This window comes from Hippocampus bargibanti, linkage group LG19 (genome assembly GCF_051943395.1).
Source record: "Hippocampus bargibanti isolate YZ-2025 linkage group LG19, ASM5194339v1, whole genome shotgun sequence".
Taxonomy (NCBI): Eukaryota; Metazoa; Chordata; class Actinopteri; order Syngnathiformes; family Syngnathidae; genus Hippocampus; species Hippocampus bargibanti.
The window spans coordinates 8,983,989-9,007,773 of record NC_142752.1 but is presented as its reverse complement, the minus strand read 5'-3'; the positions used below and the strand labels follow the sequence as shown (position 1 = coordinate 9,007,773).

General features: G+C 42.3%; 1 protein-coding gene across 2 annotated transcripts in view; it reads right to left on the bottom strand.

The window, feature by feature from the left end:
• fut8b (fucosyltransferase 8b (alpha (1,6) fucosyltransferase)) overlaps positions 1-22,772 on the bottom strand; it is an 84,831-nt gene extending 62,059 nt beyond the window's left edge. The window contains exons 1-2 of one of the 2 annotated variants that reach the window (XM_089021435.1): positions 22,334-22,772; positions 22,207-22,269 (exon numbers count right to left, since the gene is read on the bottom strand). The gene's annotated coding sequence lies outside the window, so the exon portion shown is untranslated. Of the gene's footprint in view, positions 1-22,206 lie in introns of both variants that reach the window. The other variant, XM_089021434.1, reaches the window with a different exon arrangement.
• Between the last annotated feature and the right edge of the window lie 1,013 nt (positions 22,773-23,785).

The window sequence follows — 23,785 nt, the reverse complement described above, 5'->3', positions numbered from 1 at the left end:
GTTGGAAGGGTAGATGGGGATGGATGGATAGATGGATGGGTGGATGTGTGGATGCATGATGTGTTGATAGATGATAGGTGGATGGATGACGGGGGAACGGATGGATGGGCAAGTTGTTTTTTTGAGTTGGATGGGTAGATGGGGTATGGATGGATGGATGGATGGATGGATGGATGGTTGCATGGTTGGATGGATGGACGGATGATGATGGATGGATGTATGGGTGAGTTGGGTTTTTTGGGTTGGAAGGGTAGATGGGAGATGGATGGATGGGTGGATGAATGATGGGTTGATGGATGATGTGTGGATAGATGATGGGTGGATGGATGATGGATGGATGGTGGATGGACAGATGGATGTATGGGCAAGTGTTTTTTTTAGTTGGATGGGTAGATGGGGGCGGATGGCTGGGTAGATGCATGATGGGTGGATGGATGATGTGTGGATAGATGGATGGATTGACGTATTATGGGCTGGATGGATGGATGTTTTTTTGGGGTTGGGATGGGTGGATGGATGGGCGGGTTGGGTTTTTGGGTTAGGATGGATGGATGGATGGATGGATCAGGGCGGCCCCTGACCTAATGAGTCCCTTTGCCATTTCTCTTTGGGGCGTACGCACCGCCATCGGGGGAGGATCTAATCTGAGCCTTTCTCGGCTCGCCTCGACAGAATGTGGCACCTCAAAAGGGTTGCGCTCACCTTCACATCAAAAGACCCGAAGCAAACTGGATCAGAGTGAGACATTTCAACAATAATTAGGAGAAAAATACGACCGCAGACATTAAACAGAAGGGGCACCAGCAGACTGTTATTGGGACTCTTTGGTTTTAACTATCATCACGTTGCTGTCTGAGGAAAACCTGCTATGTCCAATTATTTTTCCCCACAAGGATCAGAAGACTACGCTTAAAAAAACTGGTTTTACATGAGAGCAAAAGACAGAAAATGTTCAGGGAAATTTTACTGTCATCACACTATTGGACATTTTAGGACTTGATATAATGAGCACATGAGTTAAAAGTTAACCGTCGCACTCACAGAATAAAAGCATTTCCACTTTTTGGTACGAAGGCTAATCCCTAACTGGGCCGCAAGATCTTGAAATTGATTTGAAGCAGCGTTGACACGAGAAGAATGTTTCACTGCTTTGTTGCTGTTTTACCTAATTCGTTTAAACGGGGGTGAGGGGTGGAAATGGCGATTTTCCTTGTTTCCTGTCATATGCCTCAGGGGTGACAACCGCGACGTTTGAATTATGCAGACATAGAGATCGCCATAGCTTGATGGGATTCAGTCATTGAACCGAAACAAAACATATCTCTTTATCTGTGAACATGCAAGGATTCACTCCACATTTTGTGGCTAGTATAAGCGACGCTTCTCACAAAATAAGTGACAACGCAAGAATAGCAAAAAATTTGGGAGGTTGACCAGCATCAAGGTTGTTGCCACTGAATCGTGGAAATCGGCACATGGGAGACGAGTGTTCAGTCTTCGTTGAGTGAATGACGACATGCATGAAGTCCTTCCACTCAATACGAAGCAAGACATCCCCTTATGATCGTTATGAACAAAGCGGGCCTCTTGTCCTTAACCTCGATGTTTTATTGAAAGAGTCCAGGTGCTTTGACTCAATTTGCATGTGTGAACCTCCAGGCACAAGTTCCCCGATTGTCTTAATTTACAAACAGAAGCCATTTCATTTCTATGTGCGCCCTGCAAGTAGCCGCCGAGCAGTTCAGGGTGCACCCCGCCTACTGCCTGAATTGTAGAGATGAGTTTGTAGTACACTTGCGAACCTTGTGAAGAGAAGCTAATAAGAAAATGATACCATAAGGGAAGTGGGGAAAAAGAGACTGTTTCAAAAATAAAAAGTAATTTCTTTTGCTTAGCTCCTCTGAAGATGTGCCTTTTATCACATTAATCCGTTAAAAGGCCTGAGGGCAGGACCGCATCCCACTTTGATGATGTCAGAGCTGGGGGAAGCGATGGGACAGGTCAGCGCATGTGTCATGGACATCAGAGGCCCTCAGCGGTGCGGCGCCATGTCAGCCGAGCGAGTGCCGCGCTTTGGTGACGAGGCCCGGACAGACATGCACGGGGGCCAAATGTGACGAGGCGAGCGGAAACGGGGATGATTAAAGGCTGCGGGCAGAACGGCGGCAGGCGGGAGGAGACACAACTAGAAAAGGGAAGAAGGGCGCTTGGAACATGGCGAGGGAATGTTGAGAGGAAAGATGATCTCGCTCAGAGGATTGGATGAAAAAATTGAAATGTACACCTCGGACTGGTTAGGGTGCCTTCTAGCAAAGAAAATATCAGTTGACTGAAGAATATTCCAGAAAAGACAATAAATGGACACATAGCGGAACCATCTTGCTTGCGACCACAACCCGTAAAACCGATTTAATGCTGAGATCCAAAAGGGTTGTTTATGTGACCCAAAGTTGCCTTGGCTGAAGATGCTCCAAGACTCACCGTAGCAATCGCAGCAAAAAGTTGCTGAGAAGAAAAAAATAGACGTGCCTGGAGTGAATTGGACATGTTTTATTATTACTGCAAATCAGGCTAAGACGGAATATAAGAGCAAAGTGATGCACTGAATAATTGAATTATCCTTATTATTTTGTGGAGTTTCTGTGCGATTGTGGAGTCGTGTCACGGGAAGTGATTTGCTGATATAGCGCTGACTGAAACAGTCAACTAGCCATCACTTACGTCAACAAAGAGAAGCGATTTTGGCTCATATGTTGATTCTGAGCGCAGTCAACAAGACCAAAGTTAAAAGCCATCCAAATAAAGTGCTGAAAAAATACAATATCATCCCGAAATTTCAAGCCCAGGCATCCATCTCCCAAGACACTTCTTCCAGCTCTACCTGGCAGATCTTGAGGCGTTCTCCGGCCAGCTAGGTGACAGTCTCTTCAGCGTGTCCTGGGTCGTCCCAAGAGTCTTCTGCTAGTGGGGCATGCCCGGAACACCTCACCAGGGAGGTGTCGACGAGGCATTCTAATGAGATGCCTGAGCCACCTCATCTGGTACTCTCTATGTGGAGAACAAGGAGTTCCATTCTGAGGCTCTGCCGAGCTTCTCACCTTATCTGTAAGATAGGAGCCTGGACACCGGACAGAGAAAGCTACTTTTGGCCGCTTGTATCCGGGATCTCGTTGTTTCAGTCACGACCCATAGCTCATGAACATAGATGAGGGTTGACACGTAGATCGACCGGTAAATTGAAAGCTTCGCCTTTTGGCTCAGCTCCTACTTCGCCATGAGAAAGTCCGCATCATAGCAGACGCCGCACTGATCCTTCTGTCCATCTCTCGCTATCTCCTAACCTAATTCGTGAACAAGACTCCCAGATACTTAAACTCCTCCACTTGGGGAAAGCTCTCCTCCCGGACCCAGAGAGGGCACTCTACCCTGATGCTTGCCCAAAAGTAAAATACAATCCACACAATGCAAACATGCTTTAATACATTCACGTCAGTCTATGTGCAATTGACCCTTGCCTGTAGTGTTTTTTTACCTAGCTTTGCTTCTGGTTAGCTCTTGACTGGGGTCCTCTCACGCCATCTGTCTAATGGCAGGATAAACCATTTTTCTGCATTTTATGGGAAAGCATCGAAACCTCAAACTATTACAAAAGAAGAGCACTGTTGTCGCGCTGGCAAAAGGGGCGGCGCTGAGATCAGATCCATTTGGATGGCCGGTGGGAGTGAAAAACCGAACAGTGGGAACAGACGGCCACCCCGTGCACCCCAGAGCTTAGGCCAACGCGTGAGCGTGTGGGCTGTAACGCAAGTGTTAGAAAGCTCTGCTTGCACCAAGCCCTTTAGTTCCGTTGGCTTTGCCGGGGATCAAAATATATCTTGAGTTGACACATCATGGAAAGACGGCGATCTACTCAGAGTAGACCAGAGCCGAACAAAGATCAAGGAAAATGGGAAATTGTAGAAAATATATGATAGAGAATAGACAGAATAGAGTTTATCATATTTCATGCTGTTGTGTGCTTAGTTGCCCAAACACAAGGCCCACAATGGAAACACAGAAAATCTGGGGTAAATCTGAGGTGAACAGACACAGCCTCTTAAACTGTCATCCTCAAGTAGGAGATCTAGCCTCGGGCGCAATTTAGGACTTGATAACTCCTTCACAGGAAGAGCTCATTGGCCGAGGACAAATCTATCAATTCATGGTAAGAAAACCCATTAAAATGGGTATGTTCTGTTAGTTTATGGATCTTGGTGCTTGTACCATGGGGCATCCAGGGGCGTGGTAATCAAATGCAGAGGGCTGTGTTTTACTCATGTATCACTTAAATTTGCATATACTCTCAGTAAATAGCTTAGCAGAGGACTGAAGAGGTTGGGCGTCGGTCGAAGAGGCGCCCACAAAGTGACTTCATGAAAACTGCACCCCCTGCCGGCAGTAAAAGACAATGTTCCTGTGTTCGAGCCTTTGTTCACAACATCCGAAAAACATCTCTGACAATATAGGATTAGAAATTCTAAAATAATAAATGTTCGTATTGAAAAAAATACATTTCAGTCTGCTGACATTTTCATTTTACAATGCTTAGAATATCTTGTTTTTCTATCCTTTCACCCCAGCCCCTACTCCCATCCCCTTTCAAATTGCTGCTGTGAACTGCAAATTACCCCATTGTGGGACAAATAAAGGTTTTCTGATTCTGATAACTAAAATATATCAATAAATAAATAAATGATAATAAAATAAATAAATGTGGTCCTTGTTTCAGAGTATTAGTTAGCGAGAACGGCGTTCATTGGGTTTGATTTAAAATCAACAACAAGGACTCCAAAGGATAGCGGAATAATAGAAAATTTAAAAAAAGAGTCATTATTTGGGTCCACAAAGCCAACTGGTCTCTATTACTTGTGTAACCTTTAAATTAACTATCTGAGGGGATGTATAGGAAGAAAAAAACAGGTCCTTCACAAAGTGGCTTTCAATACTGACCTTATAATACCTGCTGATATTAAAGACGGCGGTGCCCTTTACACAAGATTAATCACTGTTTACTTCTACTGTAACTTGTAAAATCTTTAAAATCAACTTTTCAAGACAAAGTGACCGAAAGCAAGAATATTCTTGTCACACTATTAAAATTGTCCTTTGAAGGTCTTGCAGTACGGTGGGGAAAGGAAAAAAACAAACCAAACAAACAAACCATTAGTGAAGACTGGAAATTGTCACCTATGTGCTATAACTCACAAAAAAACAAACATTTGCCCTTTCGGTCTGTTTTATATTGCCATTCAATGAAAAATCCTAAAACGCTGCTTTCAAAATGTGGTGGATTTTCATCCTCGGATTAAAGCAAGCATGGAACCAGAACTTGAAAGCTTTGTTTGAAAGTCGTGAGAAAGGAAGGCGATACGGTATCTCTTTGCATTGTGTGATGGTCATTAAAAGATCATTTTATGCTCATCCTGAACTCGAACGGATTAGTACAATCATTGGAAAAATAAATTGCAAGTAGTAACTTTGACTTCTATTATACGCGTTATCTTCCCGCTCTTTATGCGGTAACATTTTGTTCGGTGACGTGCAATTAGAACTCAATTAGGTGAAAGTTGAACCTTTGTTTTAATTAACCGTCAATTTGCCCGGAAGCTAATACCTCGGTTATATATAGAATGGCTAAGAAAGATCAATCATCTGATTGAGTGACGCTGGGCAGTTTCAATTTCATCTGGAACATGCTATAACATAGGCAGTATGCAACAAGCCTCTGTTGTCTATTTGTTGGCAGAGCTAAAATTTATTCCCATGCATTTATATCAATGTTCGAATTTAAATGAGCTGGTGACTCCATGTTTTTTTTACTAATTCACTGCGAGACGTGTGCAAAAATGTCTCCACTCTAGTGCCAGAGTTTTTGTCCTTGTCACTTGAATTCCAGAAAATAGTTTTAGGATGACATAAACATTTAATAGAGCGTTAGAAATCTTAGACTCTCTTCTTTCATCGGAAAAAAAGAGTTAATTCCTAAAATATATGAAGTTATGTGAGCTTGAAATGAGGGCGGCTATCCAAAATGCAATGCAATATTGTCAGTACATATTGGTTTATATGGCACTTTAACAGCTTAAGCTGGAACATTGTGCTAACATGGAAAAAGGGAAATGCAGCCTCTCGTGGAAAAGAAAAAAACATCGCCAGAGGCCATAGCCATCGTTTTATCGGCACCCAAGCATGAAAAAACAAAACCCAAACAAATTAGGGAATGGCGCTCTGCGTCATATTTTCAATTCCCGAATAAATACATGAATGGCAGTGAATGAGTTAATGACATTTCTTGCACACTGCAAGAATCAAGACGAGAGCGCAGGAAATCCTACTGGACCCTCCACACCCTGCCCACCACCTTTTCCAGCTACTCCCGGCAGGCAGGCGCGACCGATCCACGCGCAACAAATCTAGCAGCCATTTCGACAGCTTCTTCCCCTGCCGCCATTAACTCTCTAAACAGTAACAAAATAGAATTGCATAGTGACTCTTTGTAATTTAGCACAACCCTGTGGAACAGCATCCCATTATAATCATGTTAGCTCCAGCTCTGGACTCACTTGAACCACTGTCTGCTTGATAGTTTGCATAGTCTCACAGTTGTAGAATTCGATGAGATTAGATTATATTAGATTAGCCTTTATTAGTGTCCCCCATACTTATTTGTCCTGCTTTTTTTTAATGATGATACTAGTACAGCGTGTTCTACCGGAGAAAAATGCCTTGTGTGTTCGACATATTTGCCAATAAACATATTTCTGAATGTAAAATTAGAAAGCTCTTATGACTAAACGGAGGTGTTATTACAAGCGATTTTTCTGCCTGTTCACTCACAGCCATAAAATTGTCCTAAGGGCGAGAAAATCGAGAGAGTTGGAAGCTCATATCAATGATTTTCCTTTCGGTCCAAAGGTTATTGATGAAACACAAGGTGTGTATATTGTACAGTGCAAGATAGTTGAGAACGACAAATCAAACATCGTGCTCACGTGTCTGAGAATAACATACCATATTTTCCGTTGTATGAGACGCACTGGAGTATAAGGTGCACCCCCAATGAATGGTGTATTTTCAAACTTTTCCCATATATAAGGCACTGGACTATAAGGCACACCTTTAATTAATGTTTTTTTTTCCAAATGTAATATATTAATATATATACATTTTGAAAATATCGGGCACACCACATTACAAGGCGCTATAGTAGAGTCTGGGGTTAGCAATACTTTTTATAACAGGTGGCTGCTGACAGTAGTTGCGAGAACTGTTGTGGCCCAATATAAGCCACACCTGCGTATAAAGCGCAAGGTCATCTTTTGAAGAAAATCAAGGCTTTTAGGTGCGCATTATACACCAGAAAATATGGTATTTCAAAATATAAGGTCCAAGCTTCAGAAAGCAAAACAAGTGAAAAAATGTTTTTAAACGAACTACTATCGCCAAAAGCGAAGAAAAATCCACAGCAAAGGCGGTCGATGTTTGCGCGGTCATTTCATATTTGGTTGACAGAGGCTACAGTAATTGTATTTATAATTTAATACCAGGATAGCCTAAGGCTAAATTGATTTAACATAAAACAGTAGCGCAAGCAGAGTGTAGACCTTTGCCAAGGCTTAAACATTTGTCACTTGAAAAATCTATGCAATAGCTATTAAAGATTTAATATCCCGGTACGGATATTAGTTTATATACCGACATTGAATCAAACACTCTTGCCTCATTTCTTGCTCTGTCGTCTTTTAGAGAGCATTCAAGCCTTTTAGGTGTGCCTTGTAGGGCGGAAAATTTGGTCGATTGTAAGAACACAAATACAAATATGGAATCGAAAAAAAATGGTTCAGGTGAACCATTTCAAATGCTTTTTGAATATGTGCGTGCGTGCGTGCGTGCGTGTGTGTGTGTGTGTGTGTGTGTGTGTGTGTGTGTGTGTGTGTGTGTGTGTGTGTGTGTGTGTGTGTGTGTGTGTGTGTGTGTGTGTGTGTGTGTGTGTGTGTGTGTGTGTGTGTGTGTGTGTGTGTGTGTGTGTGTGTGTGTGTGTGTGTGTGTGTGTGTGTGTGTGTGTGCGTGTGTGTGTGTGTGTGTGCGTGTGTGTGTGTGAGTGTACACGCCAGGATTGAGCCCAATGAGGCCCAATGAGGCAGAGAGGGTGCCAGAAGCCTTTGAGGAAGGAACATGTGTCCACTGTTGTTTGGGTCACAGATGTCACCTGCTCCCGCAACCTGCGCCCCCCTCCCACCCGACTCGCTGACCCCAACCGCTCGCCCACATGCCCCAAAGCAGCGGAGAAAACAAGCTGGCCAGTGTTGTTCCTTGCTGTATGGTTCTGTCTGATAATGGGATTAAAACGCGGCTCGCCGAATTACCGCAAAGTCCTTCCGACTCAAACAGAATGTTAACCCAAGCTTTTGGCTTACATGTGCCGTTTGCGCCGTCATGCCAAGTGGCGACAGGGTAAATTTAAGTTAATTTAAACGCGACTGGCTGGGGCTGGACCACTAACTTAAAAAAATAATTAAATACAGAGCCAGGAAGACAATTTGCCATCGGAAAGTAAACTGAATTAATATCAGCCGCAAGCGAAATTAGCAAACCACCACGCGTGACCACAGAACAAATCTGCTAACCAACTGTGGGAGTGTGTGTGTGTGTGTGTGTGTGTGTGTGTGTGTGTGTGTGTGTGTGTGTGTGTGTGTGTGTGTGTGTGTGTGTGTGTGTGTGTGTGTGTGTGTGTGTGTGTGTGTGCGTGCGTGCGTGCGCGTGCGTGCGTGTGATACAATTTTTGATTGTTAATCTTTGAAAGGAGCTTTGTCAATGGTGTGGTCGTCACTGTCAGAGGGCCTGAAATTCCTTTTGCACGGCTCACCACTTGTTTGCTTGGGAAACACACAATGCTTCACCACAGGATTCAGTCGTGCAGATTGTTGACGTGTGCAACCCCCCCCCCCCCCCCCCACGACCCCCCCAACCCCTCCACACACGCCGCCTTTCTCGCTGTCTCACAACATGCACACACTCACTGAAGGTTCCCGGCCACATTTCTATTGCCATTTCCTTTCCCAGGGTCTTAAAATTATCACACTCATTAATGAAGCAGCGCCGTGCAGCCCCCTATTCTTATTAGTCCTCTTAGTCTGAAGAATTTACAAGGTCACTGAATGCCTCCACTCACCTCTATTTTTTTCCTCCTGCTTTGTCCTCTCCAGTTCTGCTCCAACTATGCCCACTAACTCATTATCGCACCCCTGATCAATGCAGCACAACAGTAGATAGCAATCAATTGATCAATCTCATCGGCAAGAGTACCCCAGCCCAAAAAACATCTAGAGATGCGGACAAAGTCACCGAACCGGACCATTGCGATAAGAATAAAGTATGGGGCGCCTCATACCTGCACAGCAGGCTACAGACCTTTTTTAAGTCAGAAAATAAAGCAAGGAAATGATTCACAGACTTATTCACATAAAAATATGCTTTTATGGTCAAGAAAAATGATTGGATTGCAGCTTCCTTTGAAATGATCGGAAAACAGTGGTTGAGGCAAAAAGATATATACAGTTTTGCGTGCAACTTGGCATTGTGTCGCGCTGGCCTTAATTCACGTCTGTGAACGCCCAGTCAAGATTACGGAGTCCCAATTCGTTCCCTTCAAACAAACTGAAGACCGCAAAAAAAAACATGCAATTGACTTCAAAAACGCTGATGGAGGATTCAAAGTAACTGCATTGCAAAAATAAATAAATACATGAAATAAAAATAAACAGTCTACGCTGGACTAAAAGGGCTTTTTGACAGTGAACGGAAAACAGAGTATGGTGTGTGGAATAAAGATGGAAAAAACAGTTGGCAAAATGTTAGCAGAACCTTTTTGTGTTTTAAGAGAATCGCCAAACAAGTCCATCTCAAAGCAAACAATATTCTGCAGATTAATTCGCGTGGACCAAACAGTGAAATACGCTTGTATGAAGCTGCTTGCTTACTAAAACAAATAAATAATCATGAGTACAGAACAGATTGTGCTTTTTTTGGGAAGCATCTTTTAACCGATGCATATGTGGAACTGTCGTGGCTTGGAATTGAAGCGGATTTACGTGGGACAGGAGATATGAGATCTTTTCGTCAATGGATGCTACAGCTTTGTGTTTGCTTTCAACATTTAACTTGTAGCAGATGTGCTCATTTCACTATGACGTCCCTAATCCACTGGTGAAAAGGACGCTTTGATCCTCTCCTCTTTCATCTACAACTGCTTCATACAACAAAGAGGGTGCAGAAAGTGCTTAAGATTCAATGACTGTGTCTTTTGTGTTGTGTCACATTATTTTGTTTGTTGTTGTTCTTTCGACTTCAAGATGGCGCCACAAGAGTGGCTCCTGTATTTGTTTTTTCTATTTCTTCCTTTCCTTTCCTCTTCCTTTTATAACTTTGCTGCTGTGAAATGTAAATTTCTCCATTGCCAGACTAATAAAGGCTAATCCAATTCAATGAGGACAATCACTTTTTGTTTCAAAGGAGAATAAGAGAAGAGTTGACGCCATGTGATGAGACACCCATGGGGATACATGACAGCTACGCCTGATGCTAACGGGTCCCCCACTGGGTTCCTAAGGACTTTGCCTGAAGTAAATGCCAAAGCTGCCACTCATACGAATACCGAATCAGGAATAAAGGTCACGTAGAAAAACTACTGCCGTCGTTAGACTTGCAAAGGAAACACCGGGACAGGCCAAAGCAAGGGTAGGCAAACATTTTGAGTGGCGGGCCACAATTGTTTCTAAAATTTGACAGAGGGGCCGGGCCAGGAGCATTTGGAGGGAGTGTTTGAGCCACATATACTAAAGCATTAAATGTACTGTGTGCAAACCTCATAGCACAGTAAGAACACTACAACCCAATTTATTAACTGTCTTTCAAATGTGGGAACTATCCCTTTTCAGTGAACAAATTTGTCTCAAGGAATATGCAAGATATGGCATTTACATACTATTTTGCAGATACTGGTAGGAGGAAATGGAAATAGATTAAAATAACATACACACTGTGATTTATCAAGATTTCGTCTGTTTTTAATAAGTTTCAATCGAAGGTGATTAATAATATCGACTTGTGTTAAACTCCGCAAAATCATGGACGGATTGTCCTGACCTTGCGCTCTACAAACTCGCCACGGACGCCCTCGCCTTCACGCGCAAACAGTATACGTGTATCATTGCTAAGCACACAGACATCGGCTACCTGCAGTTGAAATTTGCATACTTGGCACGGCAGCCAATCAGAAGCTATCTTCTTTCTTCCGGATTTTCGCAAGCGTTATAAGGTCGTGCATTTGCATATCATTTTCCAAAATAGATGCACGTAACCTCAGCCCAGAAGAAAGATTCAAAAGAAGCTAAAAACATTTGTGACGCTACAAAATGTAAATTTACATTAAACCGTGACTGTAAAGTGTACTTGAGAGTTATGAAGGAGGCTGAGTGGCTTGTAGCAGGCAATGCAAACATTATATTGTGAACCATGATGACAAATGACTACAGGAGCGGAATCTACAACCATGGACATTTACCGTAAATTAAGCAATGTAGCATTTGTGGTAGGTACAGCGTTGATTAAAAAAATAAAGTTTAGATTTTGCGACAACGCTTTTTTTTGCGATTACTCGTCTTATTGTGTTTCAAGTTGCGAAAAATGGGGCAGGCAGCTTTTCCGAGTTGTCTGCCTTGTTATCCGCTAACTTTTTGTCATGCCTTTCAGACACTGTTTTTACTATAATTTGGACAAGTTCAACGGGCCGGATTAAAAAGCCTAACGGCCCGTATGTGGCCCGCGGGCCTTAGTTTGCCCACAACTGGGAAAGAATCAACTGAAGATTTGAGTTATGGATGATAACCATTTGCTTTCTAAATATGTAAAGTTTCAGCCAAAGTTTCTCTAACCCTTGACCTCTGCAGGGAGAAAAAAAAGAAACAGAAGGGAAGGGAGTGTGACACTTAAGAGTATGAGAGGGCCCTTTGTTGTGTTACTCGTGGATCTTTCAGGGCAAGTTGAAAACGATAAAAAAAAAGATATTAGCTGCACACACAGTTGTCTTCTATTGGTGATATTGTGGTTGTTAAAGCAACACCAAATCATTGTGGTCTGCGATTTTTAAAAGCGACGTGAAGGAGGATCCATTTGTTGCTTTTTGCTGGAAATGTGCATCCAAAGAGGCAACAAATAAGTCGTCATGACAGTAACGTGTGTGAAAAAAAAAAAAAAAATTATAAATCAGAGTGTTTGCAGACATGACAAATCAAAAGGTGCCACCCCCACCCCGAGCTCAAAATGTCTATTGATATTTGCGCATTACATAATGCGCTCTCTTTGAGCAAAGCCAGCTTTATTAGTGCTATAAATTTACTTTACTGCTCAATCAATAGTAACGCGATCGGGGAGAGATACTTGTCAGGCTAAACAGAAAAACCTTCTCCAGACAAATATCACAAAGCAGAAAAGAGAGCGTGCTCGGTCCATCGGGACGCATTGTCGCAATTATCCAAAGGGGACGCTGCCTCCAGTCAAATCTATCGTGGTAATCAAATCCGAATTGAAATCGAGTGCCATGCCACTGCGAATCATGTCGCGGTCATGATAGTGGCGTTGACGGGAGCGAACTAGTAAGAAGTCCAGTTACTGGCCAAGGACCGGTTTTCAGTCAATCCCGGAGGCATGTGGGTCCTTTTAAATGGTCATTTAGTGGGAATTAATATCACACCAGATGCACAAAATTCAGCAGCGTGAACCATGACACTACTGTGTCCCATTTATGACTGAAATGAAATGAAATGTGAATGCTCCGAGGACGACGGATGCTAATCACTTCTTGTTAGTCATCACGCCGCGCCACAGATACGTTGGAAACGGCCACTGACTCCAACCTGATGGCATTGCGTTTGGGCTTTTCTGTTACACAACCGCGAAGCTGTCAAATGACATTTGTGAGGTTTTGTGAATGCTTGTGACTGCTGGCTACAAAGGCGGAGTCTGCCCTACATTTGGCGTGCTCGCAGTCTGATTGTTTCCCTGCGATCGTTCAGAAGCACCATGTCTGGGTCAGGTGATGCTGCCGCTGCAATGAAATCGAGCCGATCTTATACGATTTCGCCCATAGTCTCCCATGGCAATGCCATATGCCGTACGCGCATACCGGATGGATGGGCCATCCATTGGATGGCGGGTCTACAGATGGAAACGAATGCGGATTGAATGCAAAATAGACGCTCACATGCTGGGCAAATTGAGTTTTCGCAAACGTCCCTGTCAGGTCTGCTCGAGGTGTCAACGGCGGCCTGCGTCGTGCTGACAAGGTTGTTTTATGGGCCGTGGGTACTGGAAATGCAGACATTTATGGAGCGATGTGAGGGCATATTTCATTGTGACAGTTGTGAATGCAACAGTGGGATTTTCCCTTCTTAACTCAGTCACTGCCATTCCCGAATTTATTCAGGAATTGAAAAGTAGAACGTGGAGCGCCAATCCCGAATTTGTTCAGGTTTTGCTTTTTCTTGCAGGTGGTGTTGATATAGCGCTGGTCAGACCTCTGGCAAAATTTCCCCTTTTCCCATGTTATCGCTTTATCACAGCTTCAGCTGTTGTTAAAGCGCTATATAACCCAATATGTATGTATTGCATTGCATTTTGGACAGTCGCCCTTATTTCAAACTCATAACTCTAGACCCATATAACTTGGGAATTAACTCTTCTTTTTCTGATGAAAGAAGAGAGTCCCAGGTTTCATACGCTGAATTGAATGTTTATGTAGTCCATTCTCAAATTTATTCTGGAATTGTATTATTCGGGTTTTCTTGCTGGTGTGCCGATAAAGCGCTGGCCAGACCTCTGATAATTTCTCCCTTCAACAATGGGTCAAATGGGTGAATTTGAGTGAAAATGACAAAAACCCTGCCACTGGAGTGGACACATTTTGGCACATCGTCTGGCAGTGAATGAATTAATGTACTTTAAAACGTAATGCGCATTAAACGACTGCGCATTATGTATAGGGACTATGACATGACTAAAACATAACAGGTACAAAGGTTTGTATTTCAGAAATTTTGAACCAAAGCACAATAACAGGGGAGCACAATTGCAGTCAAGTCCTCTAAAATGCAAATGAGGAGTGGGATGGAGGCGGAGGCAAATTAACAGGCACCATTTGGATCGTATTTATGGACATCTCAAGTTGAGAGAGAAGGATGTAAAAAAAGTTGTAAGACCCACTCTGCCAGCTGCAGCTGCAACAACTGCTTTGTGAGACACACACACACACAGTAAGCAAGCACGCTCATGCTCAAAAACAGATCCTCTCTGATGAAACGATACGACATGCTGCGCAGCCTCGATGTCGGGCCAAACCTTACTGGGGGCCAAACGGCACCCTTTGAGGGACCATCCAAGTCAAACCCTCTGACACGCGACAGCGACCGTGAGTACGGAGATTGGAACCTTCTCACCAAATAAATGCACATTCTAACATCCTGCCGGGCGTCGTTGAAGCGATTTCTGACATTAATCTGAGGGCATGCGGGCTAAATTTCAAACAAGGTTGGTGGTATATTCACGTTAAATCTGTGACAATTTGCAGCATGATAGACAGATTTACCAATTCAGTTCTGGGGCCAAACAGAACATTAGGTAACATTAAACTAGCAGGGCAACATTCAAACTAACTAATTCACACACATACGAGGGCCAGAGTTACCAGCACAACTTTAGTTTCCTGATGAAGCTCTTCAGATGAGGACCAAAACTTCTGGCTGAAGAAACCTTTTCATCGACACCACACATATCATATTTCGGCCAAAAAAGGCACATTTGCAATAATTCAAGAAGCTCTGCATGAAATTCCAAAATGGTGCAGATTGTAAGGCGCTAATTTAAAATATCCTATCATCTGTCTGAACAACCAAACCCGACCTGCTGTCTCAAAGTGAGACTCTGTACCCTCTCTCAGACCCTGGCTCGCTTTTCTCCATGGAAACCTGCCCCTTCAGTCTGCCCCAAGATTGGCTCCTACGCTCACGACTCAGACACTCTGTCTTACGCTCCTGATAATAATGGCCGCTCGAAGGATGAGAGCTAGAGTGAAGAGTGATGGCAGAGCGCTGCTTTTCCTTCCAATTTTGCCCACAGAAAGACTGCCGTCTTGGTCCCGTGGATGATACAAACAGCCCTAGTGGGCATTTTACGGATGGGCAAGGTTTTCAAAGGAATCTCAAAAGGCTTTATTTGGAATAAATCTTCGAAGCCGCCGATGCGTACACGACATCACCAAACTAAAACAATTGAGTCTTTTTGTGTTACACACAAAAAAAGGTTTGCTTTTCCTATACAGAAGAAGGAAAAGACAAACGAAGCGCCCTTCAACACCTCCCTTTGCTAAACAACGTGTGGGAAAAACCTTCACAGACAAACAATAACCACAAAAAATGCTCTTATATTCTTTCCTGTGTCTGTATTCCTTGTATCCTGTCTTCGCTTGGTGGTTTTCTTTTTCTGAATATGTGCTGTTTGCATTTAAATTCCCGCATCTCACCGGGCAGAAATTATCAGCAAAATAAAGTTTCTGGGACAACACCATTGTAAAAGCAGGGGATTAGTTATCGTAATATAAAGAAACAAAGTAGACAAAATGTTGTGTATATTTCTAAACAAGGCAACTCAAGATGATTTGAAAGTATATACACCCAAACAAGGTGAATGACGTACAGTATACAAACACTCCCCAACTTACGAACAGTTGTTTGTAAGGTGAATTGAATTTGACTTCAACACGGCACCGCGAGAGGGCCTTTCCAGCAGCTCCTGTATTTTGTTTTTCTACTTTCATTCCTTTCATAACTTTGCTGCTGTAAAATGCAAATTTGTCCACTGCGGGACTAATAAAGGCAAATCCAATCGAATTTGTTCATAAATTGCTTCAATGCTAAATTTTGTATGGAATGTATGTTTAAAGCTAATACGTTTTATGTTAATATAAGTATGTTTAAAGGACAACCGACATCACTTTTTTTGTTTCCTAACTGACATCAGAAAAACGTTTTATAGCATCTAAAATACCCAAAACACACAGGCTGATATTTTTAGTTAAACGCAAAACACCAATAAAAATGACTTAAAGTGTCCAAAATCTGCAAAAAATTGAGCTGCGAATTGGGCATTTTCAGAAAGTCCCGCCCCCAGGGTGATGTCACCCCAAGACGTCTTGCCTTGCTCGAGAATCAAAACAATGGCTTCAGATTCTGAGAATATGCTTTCTTGTTACACATCCAGGAATGAATATGATTCAAATAGTTCTGAAGAGGAAAGTACAAATTAAAGAACGTCTTCAGGGTCATTTTGACGGATCAAGACTGAGGTGTAGTGTCACAGAAAATGCAGAAGATGGCGGCAGAGCTCCGTTGGAAATAGTTTTATTCTTCACCTTGGAATTTTTGTCAACGAATATCAAAGAGTTTTCTCGGTGTAACATACAACGATTCACCATTGCGTTATTTATGTGTTTCCTTCTAATTTTGCCATCAACACGGATCAACACGAAGTTTTCAGACCAAAGAAAGTACCTCAAAATTCATTGAGGTGATGCAAGGTATGTCCTTTCTCGGTCAGGGGTGTTCCTTCAGTGACGTAGGGTGAGGACTCGTCACCAATTCAAAAACAAGACTTCCGGAATATTCAGTGCGAGTCTTAAAACTTAAAATATAGCGATATACGGTGGAATCTTTGTAAAACACGCACAGTAGAAGTCATTTGAAGTGATTTTACAAATTGTTTTTAAGTTGGTGACGAGTCCTCACATCACGTCACGGAAAGAACGCCCCTGACCGAGAAAGGATATACTGTCGCAGTCCTTTCATCACCTCAATTCAATCGATTGCAAACATGTATGCTTTCCTCTACATAACTATTTGAATCATATTCATAACTGGATGAGTAACAAGAAAGCATATTCTCCGAATCCGAAGCCATTGTTTTGATTCTCGAGCAAGGCGTGACACCACGAACAAGGGGGCGGGACATTCTGAAACTAGCCACTTCCGGGTTCAATTTGAAGTAGTTTTTAGACACTAAGTCATTTTTATTGGTGTTTTGCATTTGACTAAAAATATCATACTGCGTGTTTTGGGTATTTTAGATGCTATAAAACGTTTTTCTGGTGTCAGTTAAAAAAAACAAAAAGTGACATCGGTTGTCCTTTAAGGCTTTTATAAGTAAACTGTATTGGTTTATACTGAAAAATGAACATTTAATAAAATACAGTAAAATCTCGTTATATTGATATCGGATATATCGATAGTCCCGGTTATATCGATACTATTTCTATGCACGCACGGAGAAAATTACATGCAAACAGGGTCGGATATAGCGATAGTCCCGGTTATATCGATATTTTTTCGGACTCCCTTGAATATCGATATAACGAGACTTTACTGTATGTGTCCTATGAAGATATGAACATGTACAACTAGAGAGAATACTACATATCTTAGAGCAGCGGTCTTTAACATGAGGGGAATTCCCCATATAATTAGTGAGAGCTACACACACACATAGTATGTACATGTATGTAAATTCATTATACAAAATCTAACTTAGAAAATTTCTGTCCTAACATTTTGCAACATACCCACAAAAAAATATTTGTATGTACCGTTGTTCGCATACTGTATGCTTCACATGTTTTAAGACACTAAAAGGAACCCTAAAAAAACATCATTTGCCTTGCTGTAGAACCGCTGAACAGACTGTCCTTTTACTTCTGGCCCCTTACAAAGTGTGAGACGCATACACAACCTGTTGTAATTCTGACCTGCACACGCACACATGCACTGGAGCCAATATCAAGCATAATACACACACATACTACACAGAGCCAAAAAACACTGTGACGCTTGAAATTAGAATGTCTTTTCACACAAACAGAGGCCCATGCTGTGCAAGTGACAGGCCAGTACTGCAGACGGCAATGAAAGGGAGCAAGAAAAAATAAACAAATCCAAAAGCTATTTTGAATAAAATTCCACTCGGCGGAGGATTGCGGCACAAACCAAAATAAAAAAGGGATTGACTTTTGCTTGTGCCACAAATAGCTTCCCCTGTTTCACACAGATAAAACCGTAGAACAAAGTCACCGCCCAGTTTGGCTCACTGGCACGCTGGATATCTAACCTCGCCAGCAAAGTAGAACTAATAAGTTTAATGAAGTCATTAGTCAAAAAATGAAGACGGACAAGTTATGGATGGCAGCAGCTCAAATGAAGGGCAAAGAGAGACTTTGGGAAAACGTACAACATTTGGGATCTGCCCAAACAAGACACATTTCACGGTTCCGCCAGGGTTAACATCGCCATACCCGACAGCTCACTTGAAATGTACTTAAAGGACAACCGACGTCTCCGGACAAGTTGTGTCCATAATTTGTAAAATAAGCTTCAAATGACTTCTACTGAGCGTATTTTACAAAGATGCCATATTTTACGTTTTAAGACTTGCGCTGAATATTCCGGAAATCTTGTTTTTGAGTTGGTGACGAGTACTCACGTTACGTCACTGAAGGAACGCCCCTGACCGAAAAACGGACACTTTGTAGCAGTCCTTCCATCACGTCAATGCATTTTGCTGTACTTTGTTTGGTCTGAAAACTTCGTGTAGCACCAAAAAGAGGCAGAAGATGGCGACAAAACTCTGTGTAAGGAATTAATCAGCCTGTGGAAACGGGCTGATTAATTCCTGACATTCGCCATTTTCTGCCTCTTTTTGGTGCTACATTTCCCGCCCCCAGATACCTCAAAATGGCACAGAATAAATTCTTTAATCGATTGCAAACGTGTATGCTTTCCTCTTCAGAACTATTTGAATCATATTCATAACTGGATGAGTAACAAGAAAGCAGATTTTCCGAATCTGAAGCCATTGTTTTGATTCTCCAGCAAGGCAAGACGTCTTGTGGTGACAGCATGAACTGGGGGCGGGACTTTGTGAAAATGCCCAATTCGCAGGTCATTTTTTTGCAGATTTTGGACACTTGAAGTCATTTTTATTGGTGTTTTGCATTTGACTAAAAATATCATACTGCGTGTTTTGGGTATTTTAGATGCTATAAAACGTTTTTCTGATGTCAGTTTGGAAACAAAAAAGTGATGTCGGTTGTCTTTTAACTCATTCACTGCCACTACCGAATGTATTTAGAAATTGAAAAAGCGTGACGTGGAGTGCCATTCCCAAATTTGTTTGGGTTTTGGCTTTTCTTGCAGGGGTGCCGATAAAGCGCTGGTCAGACCTCTGGCAATGTTTTTCCCCTTCCACGAATGGGCAACATTTTCCTTTTATCCATGTTGGTCCTCCAGTTCCAATAATAACAACGATAACAGTAATAATCATAATCATATAATAATAATAATAATAATAATAATAATAATAATAATAATAACAATAATAATAATAATAATAATTCGCAACTTTGCTGCCATTCCCGAATTTGTTCAGGTTTTGATTTTTCTTGCGGCGGGTGCTGATAAAGCGCTGGTCACACCTCTGGCAGTGTTATTTCCTTGTCAACGAGGGGGCGGCATTTGCCTTTTGCCTATGTTAGTGCTTTCCAGCTTCAGCTGTTACAGCGCTATATAAACCAATATGCATGTATTGCATTGTATTGTATTTTGGACAGCTGCCCTCATGTCGATCTCAGATAACTCCAAACCCATATAACTTCGGAAATGAAAGAAGAGACTTTAAGGTTTCTTGTGCTCAATTGAATGTTTACATAGTCCTAAAGCTCAATATTCTGTGGGTCCTGCAATTTTACTGAAAAATGACAAAAACCCTGGCTCTGGAGTGCGCGCATTTTTGACATCGTCTGGCAGTATATATATATATATATATATATATATATATATATATATATATATATATATATATATATATATATATATATACCCGCGATCCTAATGAGGAATAAGCGGTACGGAAAATGAGATGAGATGAGGATATATATATATATATATATATATATATATATATATATATATATATATATATATATATATATATATATATATATATATATATACATTTATTTATTTATTTATTTATTTATTCAAGGAAGGTCCGATCAAACCATTTCAACGCAATCAGAACACCGATTTGGTTGACAATCTGCAACGGTGGAAAGAAAAGACGATCGCAATCTTGGCTTTGTGTCAACTAACGCAAAAGAGTTGAGATGCATTTGCCCTCGTCCTGGGCTATATGTGCGACTTTTTACTTATTCATGAATAGATTAGGGGTGCTAAGTCAAATCAGTCTGCTTCACGTTATCGAGGGAGGTGGGTTGGGTGGACTATATTACATAACATCAATGATGCATTAGTTTCCAAGGTGTTGTCTTTCCACCCGATGGCATCAATTCCGATGGGAGCGCAAGAGATATTGGTTGCACGTGGATCGAAAGGATAGACTTATTGTGACAATGGGATGATTAATTGATGTCAAAGCTTTGTTGGAGTGAGTTGAATTATGCAGACCTCCGTAGTCAAACATGGCTGCCAAAAAATAATTACATAAATTAAAAAAATGACTCTACAACCAAATTGCACTGGACTTCGGCTTAGCGAGTATCAGAAGAATTAACTCTACAAGTGTTCGGATCGATAAACAAGATCAACCTAAATTCCATTGAATTACATTGATTTATTCCAAAAAAATGGAAGATTGCATGAATGGTGATCGCAAATACTGCATTTTTGCACAGTACACAGCATGATTGTCATCAAGTTAATAAAATCAGGTATGTTTTTCAGCATTTTTGGTCACGACACTAATTAAAGAACTGTCGTGGAACTGTCGTGGCTTGGAATTGAAGCAGATTTAAGTGGGACAGGAGATGTGAGATAAAGTCTTTCGTCAATGGATGCTACAGCTTTGTGTTTGCTTTCGACATTTGCTTATAGCAGACGTGCACATTTCACAATGACGTCCCTGATCCATTGGTGAAAAGGACACTTTCATCCTCTCATCTTTCATCTAGAACTGCATAATACAACAAATAGGGTGTAGAAAGTGCTTAAGATTGAATGACTGTGTCTTTGGGCTGTCATATTTTTTTTTTACTTCAAGATGGCGCCACGGAAGTGGCTGGCTTTCCAGCAGCTCCTGTATTTTGTTTTTCTACTTCTTCCTTTCCTCTTCCTTCCATACCGTCTCTGCTGTGAAATGTGAATTTCTCCACTGCGAGACAATAAAGGCTAATCTAATCTAAATCCCCACTAAAGGCTCAGTGACAAAATGCAATGACCGCCCCTCCATTCGGCAAATTTACACACAACCAAGTTTAGCGGTCAAACTTGTGCCACTTAGACCGAAACGTTCAGGTTTATGTTATGATCCTTCACTTATGTGCTGATGACGTTTCAACTCCAGAACGATGACGTGGGCTGCGGGGAAAAAAAACCTAAACAAAACGCGCACGCACGCACAAAAAAATAAACAACCTGGCGGCGCGTGGTGTTGACAAACTCTGTTTATACAAAGCACCGGAACCACACCTCCACTTGACAACAAACGCATGCCTGACCCGGAGAATGACATCATGCAACCACTGCACCAGCAACGCACGCACAATCTAAGCGTCAACACAAAAATATTGTGTGCAAAGGGATGCACGCAGTTGCATTGCAAATGCGTGGGTGTGTTTCACTCATATGGTCTGGGAACCCCAGCAGAAAAGACCGTTAGCTACCAGGCTAGACGCCTTGCAGCAGCGTCTAGCTTCAATAATGCTGCAGATCAAGCCAAAGAGTCTCCGGGCGAACAACCGTGACAGTTCAGCCGCTACACCGGGATTGTTTACCCGTTACTCTTCGCTGGCCGTACGGGCAAGAAGCAATAGAGGGGATGAGGGTAAATGGGGAAGTGGCGTGTACGCGCAACATCCTTCCAGGGAAGGAAGCAATCTAAGTAGCCGCATAACGGGACCGAGCGGAGCTGCCTTATCTGCACGGCAGAGACGTGGTCAACAGGCCGGGAATGTCGCGTGGTGAGGTTGAAGGCTACAGGAGTGGTGGAGGGGGTGGAGGGCGCACAATACGGACAGTCGCCAACATATAGACGCGGAGAAACATTTGTGCGTACCTGCCCGTGTGATCTTGGCTTCCAGAGACATCCGATCGGGTCTGGCGAGGCTGCAGGCGAACCCTGTGGATGCAAGGAGAAACAATGAGTGCAAACAAGAGAGGGGAGCCGAGGGAGGAACTCATACATTCGGGTAAAGAGTACGAGCAGAGGAGCTGGTCTGTGGGTTTCTGCCGGCGTCATAATTTTCGAGGGAAGCGAGTAGGATTCCACCTCCGGAAAAGGATTTTCACAATAAACGATAGTTCGGAGTGCGTTTGCGGGGATGCGATTGAGAGGGATGCATGTGTGGCGATGCATGCACGGATGCAAGCATGCATGGATTGATAGAGATACAGCGGTGTGCAACATATTATGTTACTGTACACTGCTAATGTACAAACAACAAATTCTGATCATGTTTGTGGTAATTTCCATTGCTCTGGACTCTAGATGTAATTAATGTGGTTGTTTCTGTGAGCTAAGGACAACTAATAGAATGAAGGCTATCACATATGAACATTTCAATATATACTATACAATACATATTGATTTATTTAGCGCTTTAACAACAGCTGAAGTCTGTAGCCACAAAGGGACATAAGTCTTCTTGTGCCGGTCCCAAGCCCGGATAAATACAGAGGGTTGTGTCAGGAAGGGCATCCGACGTAAAAGCTTGGCCAAAACAAACATGCTGATCAAACCTCTAAAGATGGAGGACACTGATTTGCTGTGGCGACCCCTTGTAGGGAAAAGCCGAAAGGAAAAGAAGAGCTGAAGATGGAACAAAGCACTCACAAAGATAGTACAAAGCACCAGGGAGTGAAGCCAACGTAGGTGTGTATGGGAGCTGGTATCAACAAATACATTTTATAATTTTCAGTGCATTTATTATGTATTGTTGGTGTTCTGACAATACTCTTCCTATATCAGATTGTTTTTATTTTATGTATGACTATACATATAAATAATCTTGCATGAATTTCTTTCTTGACATGAACCACCGGTCTTGCTCATTCCAATACAAATGGTAATTTCAATACAATTTCAATATTTAAAGATCGGCAGTCATTACTATGCATTTTCAAAACAATCCGGTACACAAATAATGTAGTTATATTGGGGTGGTCGAGTGGACCTCACAGTGTAGAGGTCAAAGGTTCAATCCCCCACTCAGGCCTCCCTGTATGGAGTTTACATGTTCACCCCAGGCCTGCGTAGCTTTTCTCCGGGTACTTGGTTCCTCCCACAGGCATAGCAGACTAAAAAAACACTAAATGTCAGTTTCAAATATGGTCATTTATTTTGAAGGCAGTACCGTTTTGCTTCCGGTTTTGGTATCCTTCTCCCCTTCTCGCCCCTCGCCCGTCACCTCCTTCTGACTGATGGTGAGCCTGGTGGACCAGCGAAATAAACAAATTGAAGCACGTCCCCAAGTGTTGGGATAGTGTACTACATTTTTCTTGACAGACTGTCCTGGAGTGGAGGACGATTATCAACAACAACCCCCATGCCCCCACCCTTACAAAACAACTGCACAAGATGGCCCATCGCTTGACACTTGAAAAAAAACAGAATATTACTCAACACACCCCCACCA